The sequence below is a fragment of the Ochotona curzoniae genome, unplaced genomic scaffold, assembly GCF_017591425.1.
Source record: "Ochotona curzoniae isolate NIBS_2020 unplaced genomic scaffold, NIBS_Ocur_1.0 contig_2692, whole genome shotgun sequence".
Classification (NCBI taxonomy): domain Eukaryota; kingdom Metazoa; phylum Chordata; class Mammalia; order Lagomorpha; family Ochotonidae; genus Ochotona; species Ochotona curzoniae.
This window is the reverse complement of record NW_024465556.1, coordinates 11,968,056-11,980,036: the sequence shown is the minus strand read 5'-3', so window position 1 is coordinate 11,980,036 and position 11,981 is coordinate 11,968,056. Positions and strand designations below refer to the sequence as shown.

General features: G+C 35.1%; 1 long non-coding RNA gene across 1 annotated transcript in view; it reads right to left on the bottom strand.

The window, feature by feature from the left end:
- Positions 1 to 1,934: 1,934 nt before the first annotated feature.
- LOC121153489 overlaps positions 1,935 to 11,981 on the bottom strand; it is an 88,514-nt gene continuing 78,467 nt past the window's right edge. Inside the window, exons 2-4 of the long non-coding RNA XR_005883406.1 lie at positions 7,317 to 7,418; positions 4,119 to 4,185; positions 1,935 to 1,960 (exon numbers count right to left, since the gene is read on the bottom strand). This is a non-coding gene — a long non-coding RNA (uncharacterized LOC121153489). The remainder of the gene's footprint in view (positions 1,961 to 4,118; positions 4,186 to 7,316; positions 7,419 to 11,981) is intronic.

Genomic DNA, 11,981 nt, shown 5'->3' with positions numbered 1-11,981 from the left:
GTCGTAATGTTAAATCAAACTCTTCCAGTAAACTGCCTTTCCCAATCTTGCACATGATCCTTACACAGTATTGAACAAATACTAAGCATTCAAAATTCAAGTTATATGGGCACAACTACCTAAGTCATGTAGATGTTTCATAAAGGGTGTTTGGTTATTCTGTTTCTATTTCAAATTTAGTATAGCATTAATGATACAAAAGTGAGGAAGCATTAATGATACAAAAGTGAGGAAGCAGATAATCCTTAAAACCCAGCAAGAAAAACGATAGATAGTATATTCAGAATTTCTTTCTGGAGAAACATCAAATGAAATTGAGATAAAGTAAAAACAATTACCATTTCATTTCCTCAGCATGTTTTGCTTGAATATTTAGGCAAATTTCTGAAACACAGTGAAAACACTTCTAGAACGCAGCCTTTCTCTTTCCACATCAGAGTAGTTATTTCAATGAAGCATTCTATATTCTTTAGAAAATTCTAATGTCGTTTGTGAGATTTTACAACCAAGCATAATCCCAATAGCCTAACAGACATGACTAACAAACTACAAGATGGGGGCTGGCACAATGGCACAATAGGTTAATGCTTAACGCATGATCTTCGCATCCCAGGTAAGTACCAGTTCATGTCTCACCTGCTCTACCACTGCTCCAGCTCCCTGCTGGGAGCCTGGGAAAGCAGTGGAGGATGATCCAAATCATCGCCTTTGGGACGACCTAGAAGAAACTCCCCACTCCTGGCTTCGGATGGGCTCAGTTCCAGCCACTGCGACTGTTTGAAGAGTGAACCAGTAAATGGAAAATGTCTTTTTTTTCTCTCTCTCTCTTTCTCTTCTTCTGCTTCTCCTCTTTGTCTGTAAATCTGCCTGACAAATAAAAATAAATAGACTTTAAAAAATGTAAACTGAAAGATAAAAAGGAAAATATCTAACTCTTTAGGGTAAAAATACAAATATTAATTAACTATGATATTTATTTTCCTATGTTTATATGATGTGGTATGTATTCCCCTATATTAATATGCATATACACATATATTATGTGCATAAACTTGTACTCATAAATATACAGACACATACATAGTACATATTAGATATCAATGGAATCAACTTATACACCTTAAATATTAAATATGCTTCTGTGTATAACTCAAGTTATATACCATAAATATAGAAAATAAACATTTATGCATGTGTTGTCATTCAATAGGTCAAGATATTTAAATTAAAAAGAAAGAAAATCATAAATATATATTCATCATTATAACTGTAGGCTCATGAAGTCATCATCAGTTCATGGGCAACTTTCTAGGTAAGAATTTGATGAAAAAAACAATATTTCCATAGTCTTAAAGTATGCCTTGAATCAATATTCATTAGTACGGTTATTAATAAACAAACATTAATGTTGCATATTATAGCTGGTACAGTTTTACATAAATCCTGGTAATGTTGAAAGTGAATAGTTGATGCCATATCATTTGAATTTTTAATTAATTTATTGAAGAAGAACAGGAGGGGTTGAGGGAGAGAAGGAGATTCTGTCTGCTGGTTTATTCCTCAAATTACCACATTAGCTGGAACTAGAGTGGGCTGGAAAAAGATTTATCTTTTATGCTGACTGGACCAAAGAATATAATTTACCTTGCAGGCTGATGATCAATCATAGCTAACTGAAAGCCACATTGGGACAATGGAGGTTTGGAGTCCCATTGACAGGAAAGCAGGAAACCAACAAAAAGAACATTAGTGTCTACAGTTCCCCATCTTCAATGGTACGTTGAACCACAGTAATGCAGGAAAGCAATGAGTTGATAACCACAATAAGCAGGAGGCAGAGCAAGAGGCAAGCTAAGAGTTCATGGTGGACATACCTTCCCAGAACTGCCGACTCTCAGCACAGACACCAGCTGAGCTTTTACACACACTTTCTTCTTCACGTAGAAACCAGGCACTCATACTGGAACACAGGAGAACAGATGAGAATTCAAAGGAGGGGACTCTCCTTGAGGGGTTTACTATGCTTGACAAAGTTTTTGAATCTGAACAGTTTTCCCATCAACAGGGAAGCCAAGACTGGATGGTGAAGACACAGATTGACCAACAATGACCTTATTCTAACATAAAGGCAGTAAAAAGTCTTAGGAGTATGGCAACTACTTATAAGTATTTCTTCACATACAAAATAAAACTTTGAGCAGTACCAAGAATGAATTTTATCAAATGAGATGTACACTCTCAGCCCAAGGTTAGTGAGTAGGCATTGAGTTCATACATAAGAAAAAGTGTCTGCATGACTGTGAGAACTAAAGTGACAGCTGAAGTTCCAAGTCTTCAAAAAGTACAACATGTCGTATAAACTCAGAGGCAAAGATAAAGAATATAAACAAATACAATTAATTCTTATAGACTTAGGATGATGATTTTGCCTCACATGCCTAGAATTCCAGAGACAGTGACTCTCCATGCAAAGTAAATTAGCATCTCTATAAGTGTTAGCTAGGGTCCAAAATCTTAGTGACTCTTTTCTTCTATCTTCAGCACTGGGTTTATTTCTGCTTATTATTATGACTATATCATCTAGAGTGATCTCAATCATGTGCCTTTTTCATCCTTTACATCGGACAGTTAACTCAGAGAAAGTCTGTCTCCTAACATACAATATTAATTTTTCTTCCAATGATATTGGAGTGCAATGACACATCTACTTACACTTAGACTAATACCTACCATCAAAAGGAATGGCATTTGCTGGTTGGCATAAATATACTAGGGATATTCAATACCCAAAGCCAGACACAGCAGCCTCAGGGTCATTAGCAAGAATGTACTATTCTATTTAACACACCTATTAGGAAGGCAGAATGTAGAAGGAAATTGCTAACGTAGAATGAAACTGTTGGTATACCACAATTTCAGGAGATAAGTGACAAACTAAAAATGAGGCTTAACTATATATTTTAAAATTGAAAATATACTAACTGAATTTTTTTCCCACAGAATCAGACTTTTGACATAAAAATTCTGATGGAATACCTGAATCCTGTATTAGTGCCTAGGTTCAGGTCCTGGCTGTATTCCAATTCTCTCATGCTTCCACTGTGCTCCCAGAAAGGCAGCTAGTCATAGCTCAACTGGCTGAATTAGTGCCACCCAAGAAGGAAACCCAGGTTGAATATCTATATCCTAGCATGGCCTGCCTGATTGAGCTGATACGGGCATTTGGCCAGTGAAGATGAGATGGGAGGTCTCCTTCCATAAGTCTGTCTATATTTCTTGGCCTAAATCTAGCTTTTAAAATAAATAAAATTAAAAAGCAGTTAAAATGTTATATTTTTAAGTTTTGTTGAGATAGCTGAACAACTGTATATTTGAATTGAATATATACATATTCAATTGTATATATAATTATGTTTATATTATATATCCATGGAAAAATGATGAACACACCCAATTCATAAATCAATATATCACCTTTTAATTATGGTAACAGAGTTAATGCCTACTGTAATGTTGCAACAAAAATTGATTTAATAATCAATCTAACATTTTTAAATTATCAAATTTAATTTAAAAAGCAGTAGATATTCTAAAAGAAAAAGAAGCTAAAAGAGAAGAAAATGCAGTTGTTTGCTGTAAGAGACAGACAAATCAGGCAACAAAAAATGCATAAGAACACTGCAAGAAGACTTGCTTCAAGTTTCTAAGGCTTAGAACTCACTTTTTAAATAAAGGCACTAAAGTTAATATCTCTCAGTTCAAAAATTCCATGATCTTACATTCTATAAGCCTTAATTCCAGTTTTATGAATTAATCTTTCCAATTCATGCTTAGAATGTGTAAGCAAGTTGAAGTTTTTCCAGCAAATGTGTAATTTTGAGATTAAGTGTGACACAAATTGTATAATTGGGAAAGATTGTGTAAAAAAAAGAAAAGATAGCATACATATAATATTATTTTTTACTTTAGTAAATACTTGAAATATCCCTTCAGTAATGTTAATAATAGCCACACTTATATAAACATAAACTCCAACAGAACAATCTTTCTACTTATACACAACACAGAAATTTTGAAGGGATCCTTGAATTTAAAAAAGAGAAGACGGCCATACTCACTTGCAGCAGCAGATCGTGATTTCCTGTGTTTCGACACCATGTAGTTTTGATATTCCAAAAATCTCCTCTGTTCCAAAAAAAATTTTTTTTACTGGTATTTTCTTCTATTTGTGAATCCACATAAAAAAATATATATGTGTATTTAATCACCCCAGTATTCAATCTTGACTGTTGGAAAATCATAAGTCAGTATTGATTGTCTAAATAGCAGTAATTCAACAGAAGGAGCAGTGTTTTTTAAAATCTGCTTCATAATAGTCATTTTTCATTGTGAGACATTTCCTGGAATGAAGATTAGAGCCTACGAATTCTTTTGGGCTAGTTCCAAATATTGACAATGAAATGCTTTTACTGTTCAAAAGAAAAGTGTCATACCTAAGGCAGGATAAAAAAAAAATGTTGATATGAAAGAAAATCCACATGATGTTTGGGTTTACTACCCAATCTAGATTCAAGGATGTCAATCATTTGTAATATAAGGTTACATCTATTTTTAATTTTTAATTTGATATACTTAAGAGATCAAGAATAAGTGAATATCAGAAAAAATACTTATGAACAACAAATAATCATATTCATGAAAAATGTATAAATGAACAAAAAAATGGCCCAGGCATAATTTTTGAGATATATAGGAAACTCTGTAGAATGTGGTTAATGGTCAGAAGAAATCGTGAAAATAGAGTACTTCTATGTTTTGCTAAGAACTGGGTAATATCCATTCCTGCTAAGAACTATATATTACCTGTTCAAAGTGCAACTCTAAAAACACTAGGCTATTTTATCAGTGAAATAGATGTCTGCTTTTAAGAAGCCTCTTAGAATCACTCTTGAGAAAATTATATTTGTAGGACTCATTCATATGCTGCAGGATTATACAACTCTTTCTGAATTAATTTTATTTTGCAATTTGGAGAAAACTTTCGGAAAGATACACCTGAGTAAATGTGAATTTAATATGATTAAGGAAGTCATTAGAATGGCATTAAAAATCAGAAAGAAATTACAATTTTACTCATTATTTCTGGGATACCACAATATGGCAACCACAGTTTTTGTGGATACCTTTCTTATTTAAACAAAACAAAACAAAACAAGGTAAGTGGCTATCATATGTAGCATATAAATAAAAGCCTTCAAGAATTGACAAAAAGTCCACTACGATAATGCAAATGAGATTCTGTACCTAGAGATAAAATTTCTAGGGACCTCTCCTTCATATCCAAACATAGAAAGCATTGGTTTGTGGGGAAAAAAAAATCACATAAACCTATTCATAAAATGCAGTGCAACCATTAGGCAGCTATAATTAATACATTATGTCCCATTTGCTTGACATATCTATGTGAAATAAGCTTACAAATGAACTATTTTAAGTAGATGCTTGACTATTCCATCTAGCAAATACTTCCCATCCCAGTGCTTTCTGTCCTATTTGGAGACAAAACGAACAATTTTGGGAATTTGGGGGCTACTTTATATGTGACACAGATAATGTGTCTATGCGAATTTGGTAATTACTTGAAATAGTACAGAAAAAGAGGAGAAAAATTAGGAAAGGACAGTGACTCAAAATATATAATAAATGTTCTTACATTCAGGAAATATATCAAATTCATTTTAAAATGGGTAAAGCAATGGTGGGAATATTTACATCCTGAATATCTGTTAGCAATTATATTTAGCTAAAGACATCCCATTTCACAAGTTATCAGCTGATACACCTGTCTCTATCAAAACAAAGAGTCACAAGGTAGCTCACCATCACCAAGAGAATGATTCTATGTCAATCAATTGATGCATGTCTAGACTTCTGGTCTTGTGGCTATGTGCTGCTTCTCTAGACATGTGCAGATTTAAACGTTAGTATTTTGACATGACTGTCAAAATAAGATAGTAAAAATATTTTTCCTGTTTTTACCAAGTTTTGCTCTGTGTGCCTGTGTCCATTAATATATGTAGTATAAATATCATAGTAGAAATACGTACGTCACTGCATATTTACATATACTACACGTACACAAACTATAGATGGGACCATAGATTGAGAAATCACATCTTCTAGAAGGAAGTTATAAGGATATTACATAAGCACCATAGTAGAATCATTCAAAAAAAAAAAAGAAAGCTTAAATATTTAACAGCATAGAATTAGAATATCATAACATATATCAAATGACTAAAAAAGAATAAGATTATCTCTAGAAAATTCATTTCAAGGATTGGGTGCTTATACAGGTCACTCACTGAAATAGGAAAGAGGAAAAAGAAATATTAGCATCTGCTGGTACATAAGTAGAAGGGAGGTAAATTAAGTTTAGTGGTTTTATACATATATGGCTGAAGCGGTGGCCTAGCGTCTGAGGTCCCTGCCTTACATGCACCAGTATGCCATATGGGCTCCAGTTCTAATCCTGGCAACCCTGCTTCCCATCTAGCTCCCTGCTTGAGGCATCGAAAAGCATTCAAGGAAGGCCCAAAGCCTTTGGACCCTGCACCCACTTGGGAGACCCACAAAAAGCTCCTGGTTCCTGGCTCCTGGTTCCCGGCTCCTGGCTTTGGATTGGCTCAGCTCTGGCCGTTGCAACCACTTGGGGAGTGAATCATCAGAAGGAAGAGCTTCCTCTCTGTCTCTCTCCCTCTCTGTATACCTGACTTTCCAAACAGACAAACAAACAAACAAAAAACTATAGATTTCTGTCAGGCTATTGGGACAACTGCCTATAAACTAGGAGAGAAGCATATCTGATACTGAGAAGTTATTCATGATAAACACACATATCTTAGGAATGGTTTGGCCCAGCTATTAAAACATTAGTTAGGCACCCACATCCTACACTGGAGTAGCCCCAGCTCCTGACTCCCAAGTCCTGATACAGCAGATCTTGATGCCCTCAGTAATTGGGTTTCTGCCACCCACATGGAAGACTTGGACTGAGTTCCATTTTCCCGGAATGGATTCTGTTCATGTTTGGGGATGGTACTGAGGAGATGAGAGTCTCTCTCTCTCTCCAACCCTCCCTCCCTCTCTTTATTAGACACACATACACTCTCTCACTGCCTCTCAAAATAAATTTTGGAAAATTTAATTAATATAAAGATGCTTACCTTAGCTTTCGATAGTAAGCTGGTCAAATTAAAGCATCATAATCTAATGACACCATGTGGTTCGTCTGGGTGGCAAGTCTAATAGCTTACTCTGTGAGTCAAAGGCCTCCAGTCTGCACAACACATCAGGAAGATGATCTTCACCAGGAACCTCACCGTGGCCTGCTGCCTCGCCGGTCTTGTTTCATCAGTCTAGAGTTGCAGAAATAAACGTTCATTGTTTTAACCTATGATATTTTTGCAACAGCTTGGATATAAACATTAAAACACAACTTCAAATGTTCTGGTGCTACCAAAATATTTTATTTTTGCGCATTTTCTGGTTTTCTTCCTGTCATAAAACATAACTAATAAAAACAGCTAATACTAATTGTTGTGTTAGCTAATTAATCTCATGCTTAGTATTTGTGTGTGTATGTGTGCATATATTTTGATAAGCTCCCAAGTTTTAAACGTTTATAAAGTAATGCTAAGGGAAATGAGCGAATCCCAAAAGGTTAGATACCACAGGTTTGCCTTGATTTAACCTGTAATTTTTGTTTTTTTATTTGTTTGTTAGTTTTTGAACCTGTCATTGATACCGTCTCAACCCATGTGTTTTGAAGAATTGAACTTGCATTATCTTTAACATATTGTTTACTCAATACTATGTCAATTAATTCCATAACATTGTATATTGTTGCTGATGTTTTGTTGGGGCTTTTAACTGACTGGAGCTTTACCCTGTTAGCTCTGCCTTCAGAAGAGAGAAAGTCTCCCCAAGAAGCCACTGAACTTTCTGGACATTAAGATGCTAGACTTTATGCTGGATATATGCTTGCAATGAAGGAATCTCAACTGAACTTGAACTGTGGTTATGCAGCAAGGTGGAGGAATCCACCATGGGGGGAGGGTTGTGGGAGAGGTGGGGAGAATCCCAGTGCCTATAAAACTGTATCACATAAAAAAAAAAGTTAGGTACTTAAAATCCATGGTGCGATGCAGCTTGGACAAGATTATGCCATGTTTTAGACAGAAGAAAAAGCTTGAACAAGACTCCTGTGTTGAATGAAAGTTAGTGAGTGACTTGACAATATTGTTTCAGGTTTAACACAAAACTCATGTCACTGATAAATGTGCTCTATTACTTTTGAAATTGTTGTCTTTCTTTTATAAAAATGAATTTGGAACATTAAGATTCATGAGCATGCATTTGCCTGAACATATAAAAGAGTTAAAAGAAATAGAGACATGAAAGATATCTTTTGAAAGTTTGTCACATCTTTTTTGAATAAACAAGTTTCCGTCTGTAATAGTGTAGTTTTATCTAGCGGAAAAAAGACAAAACAATCCAATGTCTCATTTTTCTTTTATAACCCATCAAAGAGGTATTGTTTTGGTCTAATGAATTCTTCTGAAGCAGATAATTAATTTTATCAATCAACACATTCAAATTTTCTTTAAAAAGAAGACACTCATGCATCTATGTTTGAGGAGGAAAAGATTAACAATTAGAAATAGCTCCAGGCATACAAGTAATCTGAGACCATTATTAAAGAGTCTTTGTGACTTCTGCAACAAGAATACCTAAAAATATAAAATTACCAAGGATTTTTTTCTCTGAAATTTTTTGAGGTGTACTTTTAGCTTTCCCAAGGCATACTATTCTGGGTTCTTTAATCATTCTAAAACGTTTCATTCTATAACTTATATTTTTTAAGAACACATTTACAATGTTGGAGTGAATATTGCTGTGCTGCTTTATTTTTTAAAATTTATTTATTTGCAAAGCAGCACTCAGAGAAAGTTGGCAAGGGGAGCTTCTATTCACTGGCTTGCATCACAAACGGCCATAATATCCAGCTCTGACTCCAGCGATAGGCAGCACCGTCTTCCTATCCTCCCGTGTGGGTACCAGGGGCCCACACCCTTGGATCATTTTCCGCTGTCTTCCCAGACCCATTAGCCTGAGGCTGCACAGGAATCAGAATATCCAGAACGGCAAATCTGGTGTCACAAGTGACCGTTTGATCCATTGCAGGGTGATATGCCTAACCCTAACCTCTCAACGGCTATCTTTGTGACCAAGGAGAAATGCTCTTTTACTATAAAGTACTACAAAAATACCAAGATAAATTGTGAAGTGGGGCTACTTAGCAATAAAAACAAAAGCAACACGTTTTAACTTCATAGATGTTTTCACCCATTTCTAGCTCTAGCAGACTCAAAACAGTAATATTTTATTTCCGAGTGTTCACACAGTAGAGACTGATTCTTCCTTACACTATCATCTTCCAAATAGGTTAGCTGAAATTGAACTTGCGATACAAAGAATGAAACATTCGGGAATAAGAAGAAATCATCTATCCTTGGTCATTACCATAAAATCTTCAGATTGTGTTTACAAAATAGTTGTCTCTGCTCTCCTGTTACGCCCTCTGCCTGTAGGGCCTTGTATGGCAGGCAGGCAGGACTCCTGAAGACCAGCTCCTCAAACATAACAAAAGGACAACCTGACTCAAATACACTCAGGTGCCATGCTGTTTTGAAACTCCACTTACATACGTACTGATCGCTAAACCTTTGAGTTTACACGAAATAATGTGTGGCATGACTAACCTGTGAAATGAATACATTTTCAAATAACCTATGCGGTGCATAAGTATTTTACTATATTTGTAAGTACTTCCTTTTAGAAAGAAGTAATTTTCTCAATTGGCATTTAACAGTAACAAAAATAATTTTGTTTTGTATTTTTTCTCAAGTTAGGGACATACCTTTATTTCAAGTTTATCCTCACTCCTTAGTTCTACAGTCACAAATGATTAAGCCAATTCATTAGGATTTTCTCCTCTGATTATGCTGAGCTTTCAATTTGTGTATGCTTAAATATCCCAAATACTGCAACCTATTGTTTACCATAGGCATCTAACAAGATTTTTTATTTGACATGTTTGTCTTCTTAGTGTTTTTATTCAAAAAAAAAGAAACACAAAGTCAGTGACCTTTCATTTCAATGTTGTTTTGATAAAGAATCCTCACTGAATATCCGGTTTTTTTCCCTTCTGCAAACATTCTAAACTTGTTAGTGGCCTTCTTTCGTTTTGTTTAGCTTATCACTGGACACTCAACATTCATTGGCATACATGTGGTTTTATTTGTCCTCTTTAGGTTCCTTATATTCATGCGATAATATCAGTGTTTGTCATTACATTTCTTCTGGAGTTATTTCACAAATAATACATGGAAGTACCATCAATTATGTTCAGTTATGATTAAAATTTCTGCTCAAAAATATGTACATCAGCAATGTTCCTGGAGGTCTTACTCATTAAAAGTCTCTGCATTGAGTAGACGTCTGACGTAACATTGGTGGCATCCAGATCTAGTATCAGAGTGACTGAGTTCAAGTCCCAACCACAGATTCTAGCTTCTGCTAATGTTTACCCTGGTAATGGTTTAACTGCTTGGTCTCCTGTCACCAACTGGGGCTGGGGTGACCTCGATTGAGTTCCTGGCTTGTACTTTTGCCCAGGCCCAGCCATGCTGTTCCCAGTGTTAAGGAGTAAAACAGCTCATGGAAGCTTTGTATCTGTATGTGCCTCTTAAAGAATTAAGCCACTATAAATAAAAATTGGAATTATATCCACCACAACTCTTAAGATCCAAGGGAAGGAATGAATGCAAAAAGAGTTTGTATATGAAAAGTTGAGATAGTAAAATGATTTAGGGCCTAGTGCAATGGCCCAGTAGCTAAATCTTCTCCTTACAAGCACCAGGATCCCATAGGGGCTGTTCCACTTCCCATCCAGCTCCTTGTTTATGGCCTGGGAAGGCAGTGGAGGCTATCCCAATGGCTTTTATGTCTATTTATTGTGCAGATGGCAATTTCTAACATATAGCACTGCACAGAAATGAAGGTTAACAGTCACAAATCTATCATTCTAATATTGCTGTGACTGTTGCTAAAGGACCATGCAATTGGAATAATATTGTGGAAAACTGGTGAGTGTAAGAGGGGTGGCGAAAAGGGGGGAGGGGTGGCAGTAGAAATCCCTGTGCCTGTGAACTATATCATGACAAATTTTAAAAAATATGAAATGAAGGCTAAACAATCTGAAAAATTACAGTAGCTTTAATGCAAGTGGAAACGTTCAATGTCAGCAAGAGTTAGAGCTTCAACGTTCTCTTTTTCGTAAAGTCAATGATATCAGATAATCTAATATAATCACAGGAGTAACATCTATAGCATTCAAAGTGTCTAGTGATAATTGTAGTGTTTGTATCATGAAGCTATCTTGGGATCATGTGAGAACTGTGACTCTATAATATCTCATTATACAGTATATTATATATATTCTATATTATATTATATTATATAGAATACTAGAGTATATATTAAATATATACTATATTTATATTTAGAGAGAGAGTGAGAGGGTGAGAGAGAGAATTTATTATCTTGCAATTTTATACCAAGTATAAATCCTTTCTCCAGTGTCTGGTAGAAAATATTCAAAAGAAAAATACCTCAATATGTAAGAAATATTATCTTGCCTTCTTACTCAATTTTATATAAATATCACTAACCTGAAAAGCATGAAGTAAGTGCATATGCACATGATGTTTACATCAGCTTCTGTTTTAAAGAATCCAGGTTAGTTACTGCTATAAGAGCTTATAGCAATGTACATATAAGGGAAGGTTTGTTTATTGTGAATTACAGGTGTTACACAGTTGAGCAGGTGCTCAGTCAGTGGCAGATTTCTTAGAAGT